The 27,078-nt window shown below is 37.7% G+C and overlaps 1 long non-coding RNA gene across 1 annotated transcript; it reads left to right on the top strand.

The window, feature by feature from the left end:
* The first annotated feature begins 3,148 nt into the window (after positions 1-3,148).
* LOC117654874 (uncharacterized) lies at positions 3,149-24,166 on the top strand. Its single transcript, XR_004588423.2, has 3 exons — positions 3,149-3,433; positions 21,236-21,340; positions 24,078-24,166. It is a non-coding gene; the product is annotated as an uncharacterized LOC117654874 (long non-coding RNA).
* Positions 24,167-27,078: the final 2,912 nt, after the last annotated feature.

Below are 27,078 nucleotides of genomic sequence, written 5' to 3' on the forward strand. Positions count from 1 at the left end.
TGAGCAGTTCGGAGAACCGGCAAATGCCACCTCTGGCTTGCCCCAGAGTGGGGTGGGAATGTTGCAATATCCTTCCCCTGGAATGGGGTGGAATGGAGATTGTGTAGTATCCTTCCCCTGCCAAGCCTACCAAGCCACGCCCATCAAGCCACACCATGACCACCAAGCTACACCCACAGAACTGGTAGTAAAAAAAATTGGATTTCACCACTGGGGCTGCTCCTTGAGAGTAGCATGAGTTGCTAAAAAACATGAACAATTTTTTTTCCAGCAGCTAGTGCCATTGGTAGCTACATTGTTTAGATTTAGAGGAAGAAGACACTATATGCCTGTAGATGAAGTTGGAGGATTTTAAATGGGAGGTGTTTTCATGGGCTTGGAATGAGCTTCCAGAAGCATCTGGTTCAGTGGTGGGTTCCGCCTGGTTCCGCCCGGTTCCGCCGAGCTGGTAGCAGTGACGATATGACATCACTGAACCGGTTCTGCCCCCCTGCCCCCCACCCACCCCGCCGCCCATCCACCCACCCGCGTTATTCTTACCTTTTATTTGGCCCCTCCCCCAATCTATTGCTGCCTCCTGAATCCAAGCTGATGGCTAGAGGGAAAAAAAATGTTTAAACTCTTGCAGTGGGGCTTCAAAGGGCCGCCCTACAGCTGATCAGTGTTAAAAAAAAACAAATGAGTAGACCAGTGCCTGCAAAAATGCATGAGTAGATCAGTGCCTGCAAAAATGCATGAATAGATCAGTGCCTGCAAAAATGCATGAGTAGATCAGTGCCTGCAAAAATACATGAGTAGATTGGTACAACCTGGTAGACCAGTACCTCTGCTAAATCCTAAATAATTGTCACATGACCATCAAGCCACGCCCACAAAATAAGCCATACCCACAAAATAAGCCACACCCACAGAACCGGTAGTAAAAATAATTAGAACCCACCCCTGTTCTGGTTAGCTTTGATAGAGAAGAAGATGCCAAATGACCTGGATCATTATTATTTTACTTGGATTCTTCTTGTGTCACCTAGATGAGTAATATACTAGAAAGCAATGTGCATTCTTATTCCAGGATGAATAGGTCTGGAAGCTTAAGCATGCAAAGCCTGTTTCCTGTTATGAGGCTTCTGACATTTGTGGATCAGCTTGACAGATATGATCAAAAAGTTAACATCTCCCTTTTCCCTTTATTCTTTATCTTTTGATTGGAAACAAAACTGGGGATGCATAGTAAAAAAAATGTAACAGTTAAACAAACATGCTTGTTCACTTCTCACAGATCAATGATAGGATATCATTATATAATCTATTTCTTTGCATAGGCAAAAACATGAAACATAAATGAAGATGCTTTTTAAAAAAATTATTAAATATATTTATCTGACCAATTTACACACAATGACTTTGGGCATTATGCAGCATTAAAAATTAACAATATAAAAATCCTAGAAACCCTCACCCCATCCTCCATGGCAACAACAAACATGATCATACAAGTCATTTTATCAAATCCACCTAGGTTCCCCAGACCCATTGACCGAACTATGTCTTCAAGGACCTCAGGAAAAGTAGCAAGGGGGGAGGGCACCCTTATTTCTGAGGAAGGGATGTTCTGGAGACACGGACACACTACAGAGGCCCTTTTTCTAAGTCCCATTATGTGCAATTCTTTATAGACAGGACCTGTAACACACTCTGCCTTCCCATTTTGGTAGGATAAGCTCAGTGGTGGAATTCAAATTTTTTTACTACCGGTTCTGTGGGCGTGGTTTGCTGAGCATGGTGTGGCTTGGTGGGCGTGGCAGGAGAAGGATACTGCAAAATCCCCATTCCCTCCCCAGTCCTGGGGAAAGGATATTGCAAAAGCTCCATTCCCACCCCACCCTGAGGCCGGTATTTGCCGGTTCTCCAAACTACTTAAAATTTCCACTACCAGTTCTCCAGAACTTGTCAGAACCTGCTGAATTTCAGCCTGGATAAGCTCACCCTTTCAATTTGTTCACAGAGAGTACAGCTTCTAAATAGAAAAGAATTTATCCTTCTAGAAACATAGCTGAACTCTGGAAAGATCATTATTATCAAAATAATATCATATTTTCTTCAAGCAGCTAAGGCTGAAGCAAATAGATTGTGAAAACAAAATAACCTTTTATTTCTTTTAACAAGTGAATAAGGGGAGATCATAGAAGAATTTGCACATAATACATTTATTAGGAAATTAGTATCCTCCAGATGTGAGGGTACGTCAGCTTTCAAGTTCCAAGAATATTTCTGTAAATCTATTATGGTTTCAGTAATGCAATAGTGGTGAATATCTGTATCTCGGGTGTAGGATACGGGTGAAAGTTCGGTCTCCTAGCTTCTGGGATGGTTGCTGAATATTTTGTTACCAGGCTAGGTAACATCTTCAGCGGAATTTAGGGGATGTCATTCCCTAAACTCCACTGAAGATATTACCTAGCCTGGTAATGAAATGTTCAGAAACCAACCCAGAAGCTAGGAGACTGAACTTTCACCTTCACTTTCAGTAATAGTCCTCTGTGAAAAATTATTTCACTAGCTCAGAAGATTCCTTTAATGAGTGACCAAGAACACGCATATAGAATCAGGAATCATCATGCTGTATATATTAATGATTACCATCCAGTTGCACTCACTTCCATTATGATGAAGTGTTCTGAGAGATTGGTAAAGGTCTATATGGTTTAACGCCTTCTCCCTACATTTGACTCATTATAGTTTGCCTATCAGAAGAACCGTTCTATAGATGATGCACTTTCCTGTGTGCTTCATCTTATACCTGGAGCTAAGCACACCTGGAGGAGAAGAATACATGTGTGAATGCTGTTTGTTGATTTTAGTTCGGTGTTCAACACAATCATTCCTCAGTATTTGGTGAACAAACTGGGCCTATTAGGTTTTAATACTCCTTTATGTAATTAAATACTTGATTTCCTTATTGATAGGCCTCAGTTTGTGTGAGTTAGAAGAAAAGTTTCCAACTCCATCTCCTTCAGTACAGGTTCCCCATAGGACTGTGTCTTAAATTCACTACTGTTGACCCACTGGGTTGATGACTCATGATTGCTGTGTCTAATCTGCTACGAATCATATTGTGAAGTATGCAGATGACACGACAGTGGTGGGTCTTATCCGGGACAACAATGAATATGCTTATAGGGAAGAGGTGAAGGCTCTCGTGGGCTGATGCAATAAAAGTAACATTGTTCTAAATGTTAATAAAACAAAGGAGATCATTGTAGATTTTAGAAAGAGCCGGCATAGTCATATTCCACTCAGTATCAAGAATGCAGCTATAGAGGTAGGCAACAGTATTAAGTATCTGAGGGTATAGATAACTAACAATCTGAACTGGTCTCTCCTTGTGTCATCTTAAGTAAAATCTGCAAACCAGCGTCTGCATTTCCTGGATGAGGTAAGCAGATCTTTCTCCTTCTGTCCTACTCACTGTTTACAGAGGCGCAATTAAGAGTGTTTTAATGAACCGCATCACTGTTTGGTTTGGTGGCAGCAATGCCTCAGATAGAAAGTCCATACAGAGAGTGGTGAGAACAGCTGAGAAGATTATAAGGAGTTCGCTTCCTCTTATTCAGGATACTGCTTATAAGCGCTATGTGCTTAGAGCTCAAAGCATTGTTAGAGATCCCAAACACTCACTGTATGGTCTGTTTCTGTTGCTCCTGTCTGGGAGGAGGTTTTAAAGTATTTCTAGCAGGACTACCAGATTCTGTAACAGCTTTGTTGCCTACGCCATCCATCTGATAAACTCGCAAGATTTGTTTTACTCTCCATGTACATGTATATATCTGAACTAGACTCTGTTGTTTCTCTGTGTCATATAATATATGTGGGTTTATATGCATAATTTTGAATTATTTATTTATTAATTTATTTTGTCATGCCTATGTAGTGTATATTGGAGGTAGTGACCCTTTGAGAGCTATATGCAATGAAATGTCATTTCAATGTATGCCAATTAGTGTACATTCAAAGTTACAATAAAGTTGTTCTATATGCCTTCCATACAAACAAGTATATCTACATATGTATGTATATATGTGTGTGGCATATGTGTGTGTATGCTTGACACACACTATTTTCACTGTCCAGTCCTTAAAAGGAAGTTAAAATAAATTCCTAGGGGTTTTACTTCTTGAAAAGCTGTGAACAGCGAGGAACGCCATGGACTGGTCAATGTTCACTCCAGATGATATATAGGAGAATCAAGATAATGGCATTCAATCACTGCCTGCTTCTATTGGTCCATTCTTGCCTCCCTCCCACTTCTGCTTTCAATATTTATTGCATGCATTTACTGTACATTTGCAAAAAAACCTCACAAAAACCTGAGCCGCTACTATGAAATAAATTTCTCTGGCTGTAAAGTTGCCATACTTTCTGTTTTAGTTTTAAAAACTCCACAAACTATGAAGCTTGAAGGATAGTATGTTGGCATTATTGCAAGTAGGTATTTTCCACAATATCTGTAATCATGATTGTTGCTGCTATGACAGCACAGATGGGGAAGTGCAACTGGGACTAATCCTGGTTGTTGGATTATTTACAGATTCTGGAAACTCTTCCTAGCACAACATTGTGAAGAGTTCTATTTTTTTATTCAGTAAAAAGCTAGTAATTTGCAAAGCACACAAGAATATTTTGTGTTTTTCTAGACTGATTTGCCTTGAAATCAGTTTTCTGGACAGACATCTAAACTTTCTGGGGGATAAAGAGTCTAGGACACAGGATAAAGAGTCTAGGACACTGATGGGAAGATAAGACTTCCCATGAGTGAGAAATCTGGATTGCCCACGATTTCAATAATGTTGAAAAACAAAATGCTTACTTGCCTGATTTGCCAACATCCTGAAATTAAGGTAGAAATAAATTATCTCATTCTCAAGCACTGCCAATGTGGTAGAATTTGGGATCTGGAACTGGTTTAAAAGAGGTGCAGCATCCTTATGCAGGCATACCATAGACCTTCTTGCAATAATAATCACTACTGGCTTGGAAAAAAGACTGTTCCTCCATCCCAAGTTTACATGTTTTATGCAATCAGCTAAACAGATTTTTCTTCAATGTTTTGCCCATCAGCTCTCATTCCACTGAAACTCTCATTAATGGAGTATGGTATTGTGCTTATTTCATTGGAAAGTGGCCAAGAAGTCTGTATGAATATCTTTTTTTGCATTATACAATTATCTCTCAATGGTCTGCAGCCTTCCTCACCCACTATTCATCAGTTCAGTCCCAAGGGAAGACAATCTGAGAGAACTTTTCTCCTTGGGCTTTTTAAATAATAGAGGCACTGTGCAATCCTGTCTTTGAGAAATTCCTAGAAATGTTTTTTCCCCCTGGAGAAATTCAGAGAAATCAGCCAATTTCTATACCTGCAGATCTGGTAGAGAATTTCAATTCTTCAAGGCCAATTGCTCCTATTCCAGTGGTTTTAAAAAAATCATTTCTAATATTTTAACCAGACTTCTAGAGTAAGTTAATGGAGAAACCAGCAGGAGAATGTAAGTCTAAAGTCAGCAGGCAGTTGAGTGGCTGCTGTGGGTAGGGGAAGAAGTGAGAAGTTGCAGGTTTGGAAGGGAGCACGGTGTGTGCAAGAGATGTAGATTTGATAGAGCCTGTTGCAGGGTGATATCAATCTATAAGTATGTGGGGTGCAATCAGAAATAAATGTTTGAAGGAAGAGAAAGGTGGTATTACATACATACATACATACATACATACATACATACATACATACCAGTGGTGGATTTCAATTTTTTTTACTACCGGTTCTGTGGGTGTGGCTTGGTGGGCATGGCATGGCTTGGTGGGCGTGGCATGGCTTGGTGGGTGTAGCAGGGGAAGGATACTGTATAATCTCCATTCCCAGCCACTCCAGGGGAAGGATATTGTAAAATCTCCATTCCCTCCCCAATTCAGGGGAAAGTTACTGCAAAATTTCCATTTCCTCCTGATCAGCTGGGACTTGGGAGGCAGAGAATAGATGGGGGCGAGGCTAGTCAGAATTTTTACTACTGATTCTCCAAACTACTCAAAATTTCCGCTACCGGTTCTCCAGAACTGGTCAGAACCTGCTGAAACATACCTACCTCTGATACATACATACATACATACATACTCTGGCCATCCTTTTCCCTAATGGCATCAAGACTTTTCAGCGAGATATTGATTCAGTTTTGGAGTGAAAGAATATCCAGTTAACCAGCAATAGAATGTGAGCTGATATGAGCTTAACACATACTGGAGCTTACTTTCTCCATCTCTCTTTTTCAAATAAATATCACATGGCACCATATAATTGTTTTTAATTACAACTGTAATGTAAAAATAATTAATATGTGTTCAATCAGGAATGTTAGTGGACATAATAAACAAATGTGTACATGTATTCGTATGTAGCAGTGGCAAGAGACAATTCATGTACCTCCAATAAAATATCATGTATTCCCAATGAGAATTACAAAATTATTATTTATTATTATCACAGGTAGATAATGTGTTGATGCACTTTTCTTTATGTCTTGACAATTTAAAAAAAAATAATTTAAAGATTCAAAACTAGGCAAGTTTCTTTTTTCTCCTTTTTCTCCTTACATTTTTTTCAAAACATGTTGGTAGAAAGAAAGAAGAAAAAATATGTAGTTTTTGACACCACAAATATTGTAAACAAAATAAATAATGTAATGTTTGTTAAAAACAAAAGGGAAGGAATATTAATATAAAAATACAGATGAATAATAATAACACAATAATGCAAAATAAAGGGAAATATAGATATATCATACAGCTCATAGGATGCTCTTCAAGTTCTTTTAAGATAATTTATATTTCTTTAAATTTATTATATACTTTGTATAAAAGAGAAGACAGGCAAGTTTAAATAAGTAAAGGGTAATTTTAGCATGTAAGGTTTAAAATGTTTTGGCTGCAGATTTTTTTCCCCCTTCTTCTTTCCATTTTTTATGTCTGGTCCCTGGCAACTTGTGCCTTAATGAATATGTCCTTCAGCTTAGGAAAGATTTTGTTCTATACACTTTGTAAAATTCTTTAAGATTTTTACAACCCCACTCACCCTACAGCTTTCTACTAGAAGTGACATGAATGGTGTAAATAGTAGAGAAAGAAGAACTTACTGGCCAAGATAGGAAACAGATTCTAAACATGGTGAAGATTTGTTTTGAGCATCAAGACTCTTTCTGTATAGTCTTAGACTAATAACCATTCATTTAATATTGGCTCGAAGTTATGACATCCTCAGAAAAAAATGACGTACAATCTGTCATTAAAGTTATGCTTATTGCACCAGCCCTGCAGTTATGTAGTTGCAATTTGGGCACTTGGCACTTGGCTCACATATACAATGGTTGCAATGTCTTGTGTTCATATAATCATGATTTGCATCTTTCCACCTGGTTTCCAATGAGCAAAGTCATTTGAGAAAACCAGATTTATTTAACAACTGTAAGATTCACTTATTAACCATTTACTTATCTTAATTGCTGCAAGAATAGTTGTAAAACAGGTCTGGTCACATGTTGACTCACTTAATGACTAGTAACTGAAATTCTGGTCCCAACTGTGATTCTAAATCAAGGACTACCTCTATTTAAGAAGTGGTATCTAATCCATATGGTGCATTGCTCCTATTGAATTGAATGCTGGATACTTTTTTTAAAAGGCCCAGTTCAATAAAAAGTCATGTATTCACAATGAGAATTACAAAATTATTATTTTTTATTATTATCTCAGATAGATGACTTGTTGATGCACTTTTCTTTATGTCTTGACAATTTTTAAAAAAATATTTAAAGATTCAAAACTTAGGCAAGGTTCTTTCTTTTTCTACTTCCATTTGTTTCAAAACAGTTTGTATCACAAAAAAAATATATAAACTTTAAAAATGGGAAGTTATATATTTAAATTTCTGTTCCGTAACCATTCAGTTAGATCTGTAACAGATTTTGCTTAATAAAATTTTTGGAATTTTTTTCCCCGCATAATCACCATGGTTGAATTTGTTTTCTTCTCAGTGTTATTATAGTTATTTTCCTAAAAAGTGCAACATATTCACAGTCCATGAAGAATAATAGTAGATTATGTTAGGCATGTTGTCAGACTTGGTTTATTAAACTGTTATTAATATGTGACATTAAGGCACATATGATTCTTTGAACACATGAAATTGAGCCAAATAACCTGCAAAATATGGCAGTTTTTCCTTTATAGTTGTCTATATAAGAATTGGAAGCAAAGTTAAAAACTGAAAATAACAAATTTAGAAACTTTCAATTCTGAAGTCAGTGCAGCTTATAGATAACAAAGCTGTTATAAAATTACATTTGAAGAAATATCAAATTAAATATGTTGGACTGAATATTGATGGGGGGATGAGCATTTTTTTCCAGAAAAAAATATATTCTGAGATCATTTAACCAAATGTTTTGAGATAGTTTGATGCAATCTAAAATATACCCAGAAAATAAATTCTTTCACAAGGATTATCAAGGAACATCTATGTATATATGTATATATAATAAAAACTGAAGTGTATTTCTTTCTGTCATCATATAAAGTTCTCTGTTTTTTTATATTTAGCACTTGAATTGCAATTCCATATTTTAGAAAGGTAAAAGCTGTTTCAAAAGTCTTATGACCTTTATGGCTTAAAAAAAAACTTCTTTGATATATATTTTCCATTGAATTAGATTCTCAAGCACTAGTATCAGCAGGCAACTAATCTCTGTGGCAATCTGTCCTCTTATTGCTTTTTCTTAATTGTGCCATGTACAAACTGATGCTGTAAGCCACAAATTAAGGATAGTAAATGAACTGGAAAAAATTGAACCACCATCCAAACTGGTACAATAATTTCAACATTAAAAATAATCATTTTGCTGGGACCAGCAATAACATGTTAAATTTTAATGGCTGAAAATCTAGTAACAGTACAATAAAATCAGCCCTTGCATGAATTCTTTATTGTTAACTGAATTTTGAGAAGAAAAAAGTGTCATTAGAGTAATTGTTATGATTATATTGCTTTTAATTACATACAAGAAAGTAATTTGAAGAAATAATGTAGTCTTTTCAAGACATAGAAAGGACTTAGTGAGTTCCTGACTATGATAATACTAGTGAGCTGAGAGAAGCTTAAGTTCTATATTTCTTTTAAGTAACTCAACAGTGATTTTATTTACATATCTCAAATTTATTGGAAATATCTCTTAAAAAGAGAATCTTAAAAAGCTATAAATTATACTTCTAATACACTTCTTTATTAGCTTGTAATTCCAGGTTTCGTTTGCAGGTGAGTAACTGTGACAGTCATTTATTTATATTTGTATAGATAAGTAGCATTCCTTAATGACTTAATTTTCTTGAGATAGATTTTTATTTTCATTTAATATATTCTTCACTTCTTCTACAGAAGTGATCAGAAAAATACTCCCAAATAAAAATGGATTTAAGTATTATTAGGCTAATTTCATTTAAGAGATATGAATTGTCATTTAAAATACATAGTGGTAAGGGTGGAAAAACAAAAATTGCAAAAAAGAAGGAAGGAAGCTTACTAAGATTCATCAGTGATGAAAAACTAAAACTAACATTTATTTAAGTGAAAACAAGTATATTACTCTTTGTCCAAAAGATGCTCCTGAAGATAAAGTTGGAATTACTGATTACAAGAATACAGAAAATCATTTATTTTTATTAGACAGTAAATTAATGCTATTAATTTGTCACTGTAGGAACTTGTGCAGTGATCTCATTGTTCTTTCCCTACATAGTCTATTATACTTGTTTTTCTTTAATTGCACTCATTTCTTTTCTTTGTTATGCCATGCCATTTAAAATTATCCTCTTTTGGCATCTGTTTCAATTCCATGCTTTATTATCAGAATAGATACCAACATGCATTTATTTGTAATCATAGATGAAAGTTCCATGTGATGCGTAATACAGCAACATAAATAATAGTTTAAAACAATTGTGTTAAAATTATAAAAGAGAAAACTAATACAAACCTGATCTATCAAATCTTATTTAAACCCAAGTTTTCTTACAGCTATCGTGACTGAGAAAATTTTTGCAACATTTTTAGAGATTTCTGGAGAATTATTCATTAGCAGAAGCAATACATTATCTTCCTTGCAGCAGTCTTGTAGAGCTAGGGGCTTGTATGGGAGATGGGAGCCATATTAATTCAGAGGGCCATCTATGGTATAATAGAGCTCAACAAAATGTGAAATGGCCTTTGCACAAGGGCAAATGTGACCTTGTTAGTTTTCCATTACTTGACAAATATGGCTACATAATAATATAATAAAAGGAGGGAAATAAAAGAATAGAAAAAAAATCCTGTCAAATATCAGTAGTCTTCTGTGCGAAATGGAAATGATGTTATATAAGTAATTAAGAATCAAAAATTGTATATTCATAATAGTCGTATTACATTAGAGAAAAGCTTCATCTTGGTTTGATTATAAATTCAGATTTCTGTAAATCTAAATCTAGCATGTGCTCCTTAGATTCTTGTATAGTTTTCCATGCCCCATTATTAACATAAATTGAGCCAAGGATTCACAATAGGAAAAATGTTTGACTGAGGAATCCAGCTTACAGAGGAGAATTAAAAGAGTTAAATATTTCTCCATATCCCCCCACCCCTGAAAAAATTATATTAACCAATATTTCAAGTGACTGACCCTTGCAAGTATCTCTACTGATATACAGCTAAGTTTCATTTTCAGGGTGGTATTTGATATGCAATGAGAGAGTGAAACATTTTTCTTAAAAACCTGGACTGAATTGCCTGCAAGTCTTCTACTATTTTAAAAGTGTGCACTGTAAAGCACAATACTTAAACCTTTGCTCCCTGAATAGCATGATTGTAATAGAGATACAGCTATTTTCATGATAGTTAGCAAACTTAAGTATAGCCCTGAAGTTTTTTTTATACATGAGAAAAATGGATCATTTTCTTGTCAATTTAACTGTGTTGCTCCGTAAAGATGCATATATGCTAATCAGATTACATCAAGTGTAACTGAGATCCCTGCTTATCCTGTAATGAGAAAATACGGAAGTATTTTGCCTCTCCACTATTTCATTATGGCTTTATTACTTTAGCAAAAGGCTTTCTTATATAGGTTGGTCTTTGATGAAGTTTACAAGCTTTAGGTGATTATTAGAAATTAATTATAGTAAAACTAAGAACACTTGTTAGTAGCTTCAGTAAATAGAAAATTAATGATAATCACATTGAGTAAATTAAGATCTTTATTTAAGATTTTTTTTCAATGATTGAGAGGAGCAAACAGTTTTATCTTAAAATAATTAAACTATTCAACTTTGTAAGCATTACAGGAAGCCATGATTTTCTCTTGCTGTCTACACTAAAGAAAGCACTAAATGGTTGCTGTGATAATTACAAAGGCAATTGATAGAAAAGAATGATAAACGTCTTCATGTTTAAATAGAAAGTAACTATCAATTGCAATTTAAAATATAATTCCCATCTAAATTTAGGAATTTAGAAGCAGTATTGTGCTTATTCAAGTATTTAAGAACAAAATATAGCTACCCATTCACTAAAAGGAAGATATGAAAATAAAACTAGAACTGAAGAACCACTATTTTATTCATGTTATTTACTCAGTAACTGCAGATGAGGAGTGAAGAAAAACACACGGGACAATTCTTCTCTGAAGGTCTCTGGGTAAAGATCAGATGGTCATTTCCATCTTGTTTAGGCAGCCAACCAAATGCTAATATGATCTATAACTCTAATTCAGGAGTCTCTGATCACCTATCTGAATTTGCCAAGATTTGCTGAGGCAAAGCTTTCAAAAGTATATGGATCCCTTTGAGTCGTCCATAAATGAAGCGTGGGCACTTCACATAGACAACTCAATTTCTCTCAGCATAATTTATTTCTCCAGATTATTGTAAGGTGAAATAAATAGATTGTTTCCTTGGAGAAATTTGGAGGAATTTAATGTCATAAATTTAAAAAAGGTAAGCTTTGCTTGAGCAAAGGTACATTTAAATACACAGGCAAAACAGTCTAAACGTGTTTTGAGCTGATTCAGATTTTGTTTTACAGGGTTAATTGGTTTTAATGTTTTACCCTATTATTATATTGTTCTTTCAAATAAGGGTACAAGATGTTTGGGTTTTTGTACAATTTGTATAACCATTCAACTTGCAAAATGTGACTACCAAGCTAACAAGATAACCAAAAAACCCACAACCACTTACTATAAAATAGCATAAGGGCTAAAAACATCTATTCAAAATCCTAAACCAATTTTCTAGATGGGCTCACCTAAAATCCCACTGGTTAGGGGAACAATACAATTTTTGAAGGTTTACTAAAGGCCAAAAGAGTTGGACATCTAAATCACAGGGTTATGCAGTCCCAAAGGCCAGGCACAATGACAAGGAAGGCATACCTTCTGGTTTCCATAGATAACTGTTTCATGGAGGGGAAGGATGAATAGAACAGAACTGATCTAGGTGGTCCTAGAAGCCCTGTGCCATGAATAACTGTATAAATGATAACAAACTCTTTGAATTGCAGCCCAGAAAATAAACGTGTTACATAATTAATGGAAGATCATTTAAACATGAGCCAGCAGTGTGCAGCAGCTGCCAAAAAAGCTAATACAATCCTTGATTGCATAAACAGAGGCATAGAATCAAAATCACGTGAAGTATTAGTACCACTTTATGAAACCTTAGTAAGACCACACCTGGAATACTGCATCCAGTTTTGGTCACCAATTACAAAAAAATATTGAAACTTTGTAAAGAGTACAGAGTAGAACAACTAAGATATTAAGGGCCTGGAGACTAAAACATATGAGGAACAGTTGCAAGATTGGGTTTGGCTAGTCTAGAGAAAAGAAGGACTAGGGATGACATGATAGCAGTATTCCAGTATTTGACGGGTGCCACAAAGAAGAAGAGGCCAATTTATTTCCAAAGCACCAGAAGGCAAGACAAGAAACAATGGATGGAAACTAATCAAGAAGACAATTAAGGGAAAACTTTCTAACAGTTAAAAGTTAAAAGACAATTAACCAGAGGAACAGCTTGCCTTGAGAAGTTGTGAGTGCTTCATCACTGGAGGTCTATAAGAAGATCTAGGTGGTCTCTTCCACCTCTATTCTAATGGATTCTGATTAAACTATCCATTCTACTGTATTCTGAACCAATTGTAGTTTCTTCTCCCAGGACTGCCTGATGTACAAGGCATTACAGTAATGCAAGAGAGAGGCATGAATAATAACTTCAATTTTTTTAAAGTAGGAGCTACGAGCCAAATTATGCATCAGTTCTGTCTGTGGCTAAATAGCCTTGTCCAGAACTAGAAATAGAAAGTCTCCAGATCCTGGGGTGCTTAAAACCCAATTGCTCTGTTTTGGTTGCTTAAACTGAAGTCTTTTCCCATTTTCATTTTCACTAATTCTTCAAAACCAACCCTACCTTGGAGGTCTAGCTTATTTTCGGCAGTGCTGTTGTCAACTATCTACAGACATGAAAGGAATAGAAAAATAATCATGTTTTGTGGCACTGATCACTGCAACTTAATCCTAAATAAAAGCTCTTAGCCATGCTTGATTAGTTCTTTACTTTCTTTACTATTTCAGCAACAATCTTTATGTTATATACCAAACTGGTTTTTAAAAATTAGTTTAAAAATCAGCTGGCCCTATATATTCCTGTTCACAAAAGAATTTGGCTCTGGCATCTGGTAGCTCTGTTGTTCGAGGGTTCTACAGTTGATGGAAAGGAAGATCTATTATTAGAAAAAAATGGCTGGTATATCTTCCATGTTCAAAGATATTATCCCTATATATTATAGGGATGCATATAAATAAATTGGATCTCCACAAAGATTTGTTTGTTTGCTTGTTTTATGTAAAAACAGAGATTTCTCAGATTTAGGGGGGGGGGAGCTTAAAATATAAAATAATTAAAACATTATTTTTAATTCCCTCATTTAACAGTTTGAAAACTCTTAGAAAGTTCTTCTTACTATTTGACCTGCTTGATGACAAGAGCCACTTGGTTTTGCACTATCCATGATGCTACAAGGATGTGTTTTCTTTAAAACTGGTTTGTCTACGCTAACTTGATTTGGCAAGTGATTGGGTCTCCTTATTCCTAGTCTAGATCATAAACACAAAATACTGCTGGTTTCTTAAAAGCCAAAGCAAGTTGCATGAAAGTCATATTTGCTCATTTTATTAATGAATGTACTAAGGAAGTTATTTTCAACATCTATTTTTAAAAACTCTATTACAATTTCATTGAAGAAATGCTTACTGCAAATAGTGAGCTGAGTATAGTGATTCTATAGTGATCTGATATAGTCTAATAGTGATTCTGAGTAAATTGGCATGGGTTTAATAAAAGCTGCATTTATTACTTATCTCCCATCAGAACAGAAAAAATAGGATTTTAGGATGCAATAAACCGAAAATGCTAAGCAATATTTATCAGCAGTAGATCCTTATCAAATTTCTAGTATTAATATTCCTATGCAATTTACTTCATCTTAGTGTTGATCATTTACTCAGAAAATTAATTAAGATTTCTCAAAGTTAACACCTTTCCAGTTAGCACAATTTCAGAATCGTGTTAATTCTTGTCCATTGTGAAAGAGGCCTTTAAATATTTCAATATAATTCTGTCTAGTCTAAATTTTTACTATTTCACAAGAAAAAAAGTAGATAACATGAACTGCTGTTTAATTCTCACAGATACTAGAAAAGAGAAAAATGACTAAAAATGAAGTTTTAATTAGATCATTACGTTAAGAGAGAATACATTAAGATCCAAGGGCAATCGTTTTCAACTCCATCTTTGTTTTGAACAGACACCTATGGGAAGACAAAGTAAAATTATGCCTACATCAAATGTTCAGCCTTAAACAAGCTTATTCCCATATTAAAACCTCTACCTATATTAGTTCTGATTGAGCAAAATGTGCCCAAACTGATCAGTATTATATTTTTTATAATTTGCAGGGAATTCTGCCTATCATATGGCTATGACTAAAGCTGATAACCTAGTTTATTATTTATTAGTCTTACCAAAAAGTATTATTTTAAAAGTCTTGATTTACAAAACTGTGATGGCTAGTAAATACAATATAACAGTGCAGTGGTTAAGATTCTGGCCTTAGAAATCAAGAAAGTCTTGAGTTCTAGCGATCTCTCCTCCTTCCTCCCTGCATCTAAATTTTTATTACTTTTTAAAAAATGAAGATAAAAAGTAAGGAAAAAAAGAAAGCTAAAAGTGCAAGAAAGAGAGACAAGTATAAAAACCAGGAAAAAAAGATAAAGAAGTAACTTCTGATCTTCTTTACAGCAATTATAAGTACAATTATAGATTTTCCTCTTACTCTATGGTTACAACTTAACTCTCATTTTTCTATAATTACCCTGTCTAATAATCAAAACTATAAATCATACATTCACTTTTTTCTGTTTCAGGCAAAAAAATCTATAAGAGGTTTCCATTCAGCAATAAATGTAGGTAAATTTTGGATCAAAGAAGTCAATTTAGCTATATCTCCAAGTTCTAGTTTTGTTAGAACTCCATTAACAATTATTTGTGCTTTCAATGAAGTGTACATTAATCTCATCTACTTTATAATGTTCTCTCCAAAAAAAAATTTCCCCCAAATTTTAAATAAGAAAGTTCAGTTCAAATTGTCAAAGCCTTCTTTGGATCTAAATGATCAATATAGCTTCAGTATGTTTCTCCAAATATTCCAGAATATCCAACACATTTCTAATGCTGGTTTAGGTAAAACCCAACAATTATCCGCATGAATAAACGCTTGTAAAATTGTTTTCAGTTATCAACTACAATAATTGTGAACAACTTGCAGTCATTATTCAAGAATGATATTGGCTTATAATTTCTTTTAAATTGAAACATTCCCCCTCTTTGAATATTAATATTATATTGGTCTCTTTCCAAATCTTTGGCATCTTCCTTCCTTCTAAGAGAGACTTTATCATGTTTTGTTAAGATTGTAAAAAGTTCATTCTGAAAGCTTTTATAGAATGATAATCCATTTTGTCTAGTCACCTTTCCTTCTTTAATCTTTTATATAGCTTTAAAAACGTCCCCTATTATTAGACATCCATTCAAAACCTCTCTCTGTGCCTCTGAATATCCTCAGTAAAATTTGGTTTCCTTAGATATTCATCTGTAATGGTATGTAGAAAAGACCTTGGGACACTGGGCAAAGAGAAGCTGTCATGGGAACGATCAGATTAGAGGTAGCATAGACCAAAACTAAATAATGGGCAGGGCAAAAGGCTCAGAAGAGACCCTGCTTAATTTCTTTGACTGCAAAGGAGATAGTAGGGAAGACTGTACTTTCAGACTTGCAAGATTCTGTCAATATAGCTTTACAATAAACTAGAATTAGCTCATCTGATTATCTGATTCCAATCTAGTTTATCTAGGGAGGCTAACATCATCTATTTTCTCTGGAGAGATATCACTTCCTTTGTGCAAATCAGAATAATGTTGATGAATGCTTTTTGTATGGCTTCATTGTCCACTTATACAGTATCTCCCTCTTGTAATTCCAATATCATTTTCTTCTATAATTTATATCTAGACACTTCCCTGGTTTATATGCAAACTTAATTTTTTCCTGCTTTAGATAATCCATGCTTATTTCCATTTATCGTACTGCTAATATAATTAATTGTCATTTTAAAAGTTTAATTTATCAAGAAATATTTATCTTATCTAGAAATGCCTTTAATTCTTCTTTCTTCTATTTCATCCAAAGTAGGTTGGGTTTTTTCTTTTGACTTTTTAAAAAAAAATCATTATTGTGTTATATAAAATGATGTCTAATAAAAGATTTACTCACATTGCAAAACATGTTTAAATCAGTGTCTTTATTAAAATTGTTTTTACATTATTTTTTATTTCTTTTTTCAATTCTCCACTATTGCTTCTTTCTGTAGCAACATTTTGCTTAATCTCCATCTAAAAGAACTATATTTTCTTTTATAAACCAAACACATTTGAAAAACTTTCTGAAGTCTTACATCAAGCTAAATCCCAAAATGCTAGGGAATTCCTGAAGCATTCAGATAAATTACTCATCAATATACACATATACAATGTAAGCATATTTACAAATCATTCAAAAGAAACATAAGAGCTAAGAAAGAAACGGAAAGACCAAAACACATGATTTCCAACAGCCGGCACCCAGATAATCCGGTATTAATAACAGGCAAACAAGCTAGCAGAAACCAATATCCTAATCAAGGAACTACCCAGAAGAAAACACATGGCAATTACTGTATATAAACAGAAAATAAAATTTACACTTTCAGTTACTGATGATGTTACCTAGTTGGATAATGAAATATCTGCAAGCAAACAATCAAGTTCAGAGCGCATCAAGGACTCTACAGTCCAATGCTAAACCTTATATTTCTTCTATTGGAAACAATAACAATTGTAGATCAAAAAGCATATAACAGAGATGCAAAAAGCATGGACTAGAAACTACATAAGGCCCAACAACATCCTTGTTAAGACCTGAATGAGAATAACTTTTGTAATTAAATGACTTAAGCCTTAAAGAACCTCTATTATTCATTTTATCTCCAGAATGGGTCCTGACATGGCCTATTTTTGGAATGTAGACTTTGATATAATGCACAAAGTCTGACTTGGCACTCAAAAAAAGTTAATTTTATGAGATATGACTAGGGATTCATTTGGAGCTGATTTTCTACAAAAATCTACCATGCTGATTGTATTGCATTCTGATACATTAAACAACTCAAGAAGCTTGGTAAATTTTGAAAAATTTTGGCAATAGCCAAAAAAGCCAAAATAATCTGAGACTGCATTAACAGAGGGATAGAATCAAGATCACTTGAAGTACTAGTATCACTTTATAAAGACTTGGTAAGATCACACTTAGAATACTGCATCCAATTTTGGGTATAATCAGTGGTGGGATTCACTTTTTTTTAACTACTGGTTCTGTAGGCATGGCTTGGAGGGCGTGGCTTGGTGGGTGTGGCTTGGTAGGTCATGTGACTGAGTGGGTGTGGCCAACTTGACATCACTCACAGCAAGGTGGGGGGCCTCTATTGGGCTGTCTGTGCCATGCTCGATCAGGCTGGGGGAAGCAAAAAGCCTACTCGGCTACTCACCAGCACAACGGCAAATCTCTCTTCCAGTTTGCCGATTTGGGCACTGGAAGCTTGAGGAGCAGATTTGTTTGCCCTGAAGTCCATCTGCTGTTCTTCCAAGCCCGTCTCTGGCTGTGCTGAACATCGGCCAATTTTCTTCCAATTCAGGGAATACCAGGAGCGGCAGCATATATATTGCATGCTTTTCACTCCAAACAGCCCAGACTGGAAAACACATGGCTGGGGTGGAGTCCTTCTTAACAAGTCCTTCTTAACAAGCTCCAAACTGTTGCTGCTGCTGCAAGCCCAGCTCTGGCTGCAGGCATGCGATTGTGAGGGCAGTCAGGACAGGCTTTTCCAAGGCTGATCACAGAAGGAAACAATGAGTACCAGACTTCCAGCACTCGTGCAGAGAACCCAGGCTTGCAGCAACAGTTTGGAGCTTGTTAAGAAGAAGGGCTTGGCTGCCTCTGCACAGGACTGGTCAGTGGGCAGCATTGAAGTACCTTAAAGGGACAGGCTGCTGCAGCTGCCTTCCAAGCAGCTTCACTGTGAAGGGAGGCAGGAAAAGTTCTGCCAAGTTGCCTCCTCCTTTTCGGGCTCAAACATACACACATAGCAAACATGCACACATCTCACGGCACTGGAGGGACTCACGCCATGAGATGCGCCGTTTCCTTGTAGAAGGTCCCGGTGCCATCAGATGTGTGCATGTTTCCTCTGTCTGTATGTTTGTGGCCAAGAAGGAGAAGACTTGGCTGAACTTTTCTGCCTTTCTCTCTTCTGACACTGGCCAGGCAGGTGAGTAGTGTTGCATGGGGCAAGTGTCCTCCCAGCCAACATTGCCATGCAGCTTCCTAGCCAGGCAGGTGAGCCTCTTCCTGGATAATGTGGCCATGCAGCTGGGGCTGGGAAACTGCATGGCTGCACTGGCTAGGAGAATGGTCTCCCCCCCTGCATGGCTGCACTGGCTGCATAGCCACGTTAGCCAGGAAGAGGCTCGCCAGCCTGGACGGGAAGCTGCATTGTCGCACTCCCACAGCACAGCCATGCACCTTCCCAGCCAGGTGGGCAAGCGTCCTCCTTGCCAGCATGGCCATGCGGCTTCTCAGCCAGCATTCAGAGGCAAGCGGGAAGATCCAGGATGTGTTGTGGCCCACCAGCGGCCAGCGGAGCTGGCAGCAGAGTCAGACAGTGAGGAGTTTGGGGAGGAACTTGGCCATTCCTGGGGACCGGGGAGTGCTCGGATGAGGGCTCTGCATCGGAGGCAGAGAGGGGGCCAAGGCCATCTGATAGTTATGTGCTGCCTCCAGAGTCTCCAGAGTCTGACATCAGTGAGGCAGAAGAACAGCAGGAGCTGTTCCCAGTGTGCGCATGTGCAGAACTGCCAGAAGACAAGAACAATTAAGAAAACAGGGCTGACTTGGGAATAAGGCTTGGAGATGATTTCCCCTCCCATAAGACATAAAAGACGTGAGCTTTTGCAGGAAGCAATTAGTTCATCTGGTCGAGTCAAGCTTTGAAAAGTTCTGTTTGACTCTGTGCCAAGTTTGGCCTTGCCTGACATTTGGCAATTAGTTCTCTGGCAGCATTCCAAGGGAGATAAACCTTTTTCCTGAAAGACTGTTTGTGAAGCCTTGCAGACTGTGAATGACAATAATTAACAGTTGTGTAAATAAAAGAGATTTTGCCAGGACTAAGATTGTGCTTTATACTTTCTAAGGAAGCCTAGGTCAGAACAGGAAGCTCCTGGAAACACAGAAACCACCAGGAAGCGCGGGAAGCGCTGGGAACAGTGGGAAGGTGTGGGAAGCATTAGGAAGTGCTGGGAAGCTCTGGGAAGCATGGGAAGCAGCGCTGGAGGCTGAGGATGGGGGACAGGGGAGAGTCTAGCTAGGCTGCCGCCAGCACCTCCACCATCAGAGCTGCGTCAGTGGCTTAGTCAGCTAGGCAAGCCCGGGGATGGTGGGTGGGCACCTATCTAGGCCACAGCCAGTGCTGCCACCTGGAATGGAGCTGCGCTGATGGCTAAGCCACCCAGGCAAGCTCTGGGGATGGTAGGGGAGAGCTATGGCAACCACCAGGGATGGTGGGGGAGAGCTAACGTGACTCGCAGGCTTAACTGTAAGCAGGCAGATCAGGGCGCTCAGTTGGGGCGCAGGCACTGCGTGAAAGTCAACTTAGGCAGGCAAGCCACAGAGCAAAGACTGTGCGCATGTGCAAGCGAGGACCCAGTGTGCCACATAGGAGGTGAGGAATGACTGGGTGGGGCAGGGTGAGTAGGTGAGCAGCGGGTGGGCGGGCGGGCAGGCGGGCAGGGCCAAGGTCAGCCAGAGGTGGTATTTGCCGGTTCTACGAACCAGGTAAAATTTCCACTACCAGTTCGCCCGAACCCATCTGAACCGGCTGAATACCATGTCATATTACAAAAAAGATGCTGAGACTCTGGAAAGAGTGCAGAAAAGAGCAACAAAGATGATTAGAAGGCTGGAGGCTAAAACATATGAAGAATGGTTGCAGAAATAGGGTATTTCTAGCCTGGTGAAAAGGACTAGTGGTGACATCATAGCAGTGTTCTAACATTTGAGAGGCTGCCATAAAGAAGTGGGGAGGGGGTGTCAATCTACTTTCCAAAGTACCAGAATGCAAGATAAGAAACAATGGATAGAAACTAATCAAAGAGAGCAGCAACGTAGAACTAAGGAGAATTTTTCTAACAGTGAGAAAGAACAATTAACTAGTGAAACAGCTTGCTCTCAAAATTTGTGGGTGGTCCATTATGGGAGGCTTTTACAAAGATACTGGACATTTGTCCGGGATATTATAGGGTCTCTTAGGGATTGGATTCCGAGGTCTCTTCCAATTCAGTTAATCTTTATATTTCTTGGGTTTTAGTAATTACCTTCAATATCTTCCACTCAATTTTCTTAGCACAATCTGAAATTTACTTTGAAACTCATTTGTTTTTCTTTTTCCTTCTTTGTTTTATTTACTAGTTCTCATCATATTGATTCTATTAGAGATGATGAAGAGGAAGATTTGCCATTCACTGTGTCAGCGTTCCGAATAATGCAACCATTGAAAGCAGTACTCCAAGGCAGGTAGATTCCTCAAAGAACATCTTTATTGGCAACGTTGTGTTGGCACAGCAGCTGAAAACCAATTCTAGCATTTTCCATGGTTTTCACCTAATTAAATAAGTAAAATCCCCACTCCCAGGTGTCACCGGTCACATTGTCCAATTAGGATGGATGGCAAGCTTGTCTCCTTCAACAGCCACCTGTTACAATGACCTTGATTCCCACAGGAAAACTTTTGGTTTTGACTGCAGGCCGGGCTATCTACTTTCCCCCCTCCCTTCCTCCTCTCAGGCTTTGTGGCAACTATGAAGTGGCACAAGATGGCTTCAGCCAGGTTTGCTTGATGAATACACTTAAATGTGTTTGAAATATGACATCTCATAGACTCAATATACGACCACTGGGTAATCATCTTGTAATGTGATCTGGGATTCAGTTCACTCTGTAGATTAGCATGAAACTGTTATTTAAATTCATGCCCTTCTAGCTTCCTCATAAGCTTGGTATGTGAGGAGATAGGTCCAGGAAGTAAGTCTATTTATGTAATGGATTTGTACTGGATTCATATTCAGTGTCTTTATGGAGTAGGACATACATATTACCCCTTTTGAAGAGACCTTTCCTCAATCCAGATATTTGGACAACTACTGCCCTGTCTCCAATCTTCTACCTGTGTTTTCCCAAAAATAAGACCAGGTCTTATTTTCTTTTGGGCCCCACAATAAGCATTTGGGCTTATTTTCAGGGGGTGTCTTAATTTATTTTCCACATATGGGAGGCCCACTTCTTCTGCTTGCTTGGGGCGGGGCAGGAGGTCATGTGGTGTGCCAGTGTCATTGTCACAAGGTGGGGGAGGTGCAGCTTCCCCATACACCTCCCACTGGCTTACATCAGGGCCCCTGCAGTCATGTCATCCACACCCCGACACCTGCCTCACCTCATGGCCATGGCACTAGCACACAGTTCAGCCTCCTGTTTCATTGTGGCTGTGAGCGAGCAGAAGAATTGAGCTGGCGGCGACATACGCTCCTGCTGCAAATGGCTGCTGGTGCTGCTGCCATGAGGCATGTGTCGGGGCATGGATGGACTGGCTGCGAGGGCCCCAAAATATGATGCTGCAGGGTGCTTGGGGCAACTCCACCACCACCCCATGGCACTGTGAGAAACCAAACAGAATGGGCGGCTGGGGGACTGTGCAGGACTTATTTTGGTGGTAGGGCTTATATTAGGTATACGTGTAAAAACATGCTACGGGATAGGTCTTATTTTCAGGGAAATAGGATTTATGAAGAATTCTTTAGAAAACAGGGCTATTTCAGCCGCAAAGTACTCTAGAAGAAGTAGATTATCTGGATACTTTCGGTAAGACTTTCTAGAAATAGTACACCATTAAGCTTTTGTAAATAACTTTAAGTAGGACCTAGATAATGGGACATCTCCAGATCTCTTTCTTAGCAATGTTAAATATTATGGACACTGATATCCTTGTAGACTGCCTGAAAGGGTTATGAGTAGGAAGCAGTATTCCTTCCTAATTTAATAGTATCGGCCATTATTGAAATGGAAAGAGAGACTAATAGGATGTGAAAGATTCACTTATACTTTTTAAACATCTACCATACTTTTTGGAGTATAAGATACACTTTCCCTAAAAGATACACTTTCCTCCCTAAAAGTGGGTGAAAAATGTGGTGCGTCTTATACACGGAATGTTGCGAAGCCCTGCCCACCCACCACTCCCCCCCTTTGGCCATTTTTGGCCTCCACACATCACATTTTCAGCGTCTGCACGTCCCATTTTAGACCTGTTTTAGGCTGCAGGGATTGCCACAGAACTTTGCTGCCGATCTTCATGTGATTTCAGCCTTCGTGTGTCGTATTTTCAGCCTCGATGCGCCACATTTTCAGCCTCCAGCATCACATTTTCAGCCAGTTCCAGGTGGCAGGGACCAGGTGGCAATCTCCGCTGCCTGAAACCGGCCAAAAATGTGACGTGCAGAGGCCAAAGATGTGGCGTGTGGAGGCCGAAAACATGATGCGTGGAGGCCGAAAATATGATGCACAAAGGCGGTGATTGGCAGCAATGTGGTGTGGTGATCCCCGCAGCCTAAAACAGGTCTAAAACAGAGTGTGTGAAGATCAAATATGCGATGTGCTGAGGCCAGAAATGAAACACACGGAGCTGGCGATGTGCTCTGGCAATTCCCACAGCCTGGAACAGCTGATAGGGGTATTCTGGGAGGCTGATCAAACCGCCAATCAGCTGTTCATGCTAAATCATGCTGCGATAACATGCTGAACCTTATCAGGCTGTTTGCTGTTTGCTGCAAGGATGCTAGCCAGATGAATACAGATGGATACTGGTAGACAGAGGCAGATTTTTTTTCTTGTTTTCCTCCCCAAAAACTAATGTGCTCCAGAGCATCTTATATTCAGAAAAATACGGTATATGAAACTTATTTTCATCATTTTAAGTTGAAGTTTCTTTATATGGTGAATATAATTAGCTTTATATCTCCATCTTGCCTTCCAGAAACTGGAAAGCGGTTTGACCCAATATCTGACTGAACTCAAACAGATGGGAGTTACTGTTTTCAAGGAAATATATGGCTTTTTGGTTGCTATGATGCCACATGTTGGACGTGGCACCAGATGCCATATGTTGATGCGGCATCAATCCATATGAAAAAGCAGATACATAACTTGGGAATCAAACTACTTTTTATTTATGCAATTAATACTAGTGTTTATTTTTCAGCCACACCACTCCAAATGGACTCTGGATAGCGAACAATTAAACAACATAATTAAAATGAACAATTAGTACAATAAAATTCTATTATGGCATTATATGTAGCATGTTATTGCAAATGAAACCATATTGAAAATTTGTCACCCAAATTTTTATATGAATCTCAAATTTCTGCACACCATGGTATTCCATCTGAGAATATTAGATATTAATAAAATCTTCAAAACTGTAGTAGGGGTCTATCATCAATGTGGCCTGTCTCTCAAATGCCCTTTGGGGAAGAAGATCTTTCATCTCATCTAATAAATTACCATATTTCTATGGATAAGTGTTACATTTCACTTATCAGATTCTGTTGTTGTCTATACCATTTCCATTAAATTCAAGAGATTTGACTCAAGTTCTGATGTGAGAAATTCATGCTGGTTAAAAAAAGTAAAATTGATTTTTATATCATTGATTTCCCTCCCCTCCTGGATATTTATAGTGCTAATAAATCAGAACATACTTTTCAACATGAGCAAGAATTGTTTCCTATACCACTGCCCAGAATTAGAATTAATTCTCCATTGGATTAAAGATGTATTGCTAGATTAGAGTCTTACTGATGGCAACATAATATATCCTCCCAAAGGTTTAAATTAAAAAAAATTCCATTAATTATAGCCAATGTTGTTACTATATAATCTAAATTTAGTATCTACAGCATCACAATAATATTATTAATGAAGAACTGAAATTTGTCCTGAAACAAATTTTTGAATTTGAAAATATATATCTCACACCGATGTTCATTTTAGAGTTGCTTATGTCTTTAAATTTTCTCCATTGAAATATGTAAAAAGTGTTTTCAGTTGAATCATGTTCCACCCTCAATGCTAATATTTACGAGTCACGTTAGAAACAAAAACAGACAGTCCATCCCAAGTCAAGTAACTTGTTATATTTAGCCACACTGTAGATATATTGTCCTTTAAATTAACTGTGATGCAGCATTCAATTCTTCAGAATCAAGTTTCTTTGAACAGTTCTACACAACTAAATGTGGATATGTTACCTTAATGTAGATATGTAAGTAAATCTGACTTGATGTGTAGCATTTATTTTTTCCTTTTGTGGTAAACAAAATGCATGAATATTAACTATACAGACAATACTTCACTAGTTTGTCAAATCCTGCAAGTTTTTATCTGTATGGATTAGCTTCCAGTTGGAAATACCTGGGGATAGTCTGTAATTAAATTAAAATGATGAAAATGGAAAAAGACTGAAACAAATTGAACAAAATGATTATTTTATGCCAAAATAAAAGCCTAAAGTTTTAATTGAATTTTACTGTTCCAAAATTAGTAGAAAATATAATTCATTTTTACAACTGATTTCTGTCTCTTAGGACAGCAATTAACATATTAAAACTCACAAAAGAATCAGTATTACCCATTGACTAGGAATGGTGACTTCAACACAATATTCATTGGCAATCCTTTCCCTAAGAAATATAGCATTTTTAATAATGGTACTCATTAATAACAATTGTTCTCAGAAGCAAACATGAAATTAACAATATTATGTGTGCACTGTTACTTATTATTTAAATAGCTTAACCCAAAATATCAAGGTTGATAACAACAAAATATGTATACAAAATGTTAAAAATGTTGTGCGTTGATGTGCATGTAAGCTTGTGCATGTGTTCAATTATTCAGACATACATAAACAAGCATATCTCTTCTATATGAATACAATTTATCAAAAGGAAGCTATTGAATAGAGATTAACTGAAGCAGTGTGTGTGTGTGTGTGTGTGTGTGTGTGTGTGTGTGTGTTCAGAATGAAAGGAAAAATGTCTTTGTAACTCATTAACAAAAACTCTAAGAACAGCTAGAATATTAAACATAGATACAAACAAGCTAGATACAGAATGTGGGTGATGGGGACTGGAACTATCCAGGGTCCTGAACGTTTGCCATTCTCTCTCTCTCTCTCTCTCTCTCTCTCTCTCTCTCTCTCTCTCTCTCTCTCTCTCTCTCTCTCCCCCTCCCTCCCTCCCTCCCTCCCTCCCTCTCTCTCCCCCCACTCCTCCACTGCCGTAATAAACCCATTCATTAAGCAGACGGATATGGACTTCATTCAGACCTCCGACAACAGCTGTCTAGCCAATATAAAACCTAGTTTCTAAGAATTAATCTTTTAAGAGATTTTGATTTAAAAAAAATCAAATCCGCAATTCAAATGTGCTTGTTTGTCCGTCTCCCATACCCAATATACCATACTTAGAGGCAGATTAAACGCTCTAAAACCGGTGCTCAGGTGGGCGATGGGAGGTTAGGAAAAACGGGGAGGGGACCTAGCTTGGATCGTAGTTTCTTTTGTGTATGCCAACGCTTCTAAGCACGCAAAGAGAATGAAGATAATAAGAAAGCCCTTACAAATAAATAATAAAGTTTGATCCAAGCTATTTCCCGACTATTTCATGGATCTCTTTTCCAAACCATAATTGGATCCTGGGCTAGAGGCAGCAGGATACTTCTTTTCCTGTACCACGAGAAGCTTCCCGCCTCTGATAAGGAGATAAGGCTTCCCTGGGTGAGACTTACGTGTGCCGTCAAACCTAGTCGCGATCGTGTCCAAGAAGGTATTTTGAGGTGCCAGTAATCCTTTCATAACAGGCATTTTTACAGCACAGTATGAAATTCTCCATCAAAGTTTGCCTGGAAAGAATGGTTTGTCGGAGGTGGGCAGAGGAGGAGGAGGAGGAGGAGGAGGAGCACCGCGGACTTTCCGGCATCGGGAATGGGTGCCACTTTTCGCTGCTGCCGCTCCTGCCGACTTTAGCGAAGCCGAGAAAGCGCCCGGCTTACCAACGCCGCGAACACGCTTGCGCGCGCGCTCAAACTAGCCACCGCCCCCTACTTCGCCCCCGCTTTGCCCTGAGTACCCCTAGCTCTTGGGATCAGACGCTCCGGGCGACATCTGGAGAAGCCGCACGCTCTGCATTGCCGGGATA

The sequence above is a fragment of the Pantherophis guttatus genome, chromosome 4, assembly GCF_059756535.1.
Source record: "Pantherophis guttatus breed Tessera chromosome 4, ASM5975653v1, whole genome shotgun sequence".
Taxonomy (NCBI): Eukaryota; Metazoa; Chordata; class Lepidosauria; order Squamata; family Colubridae; genus Pantherophis; species Pantherophis guttatus.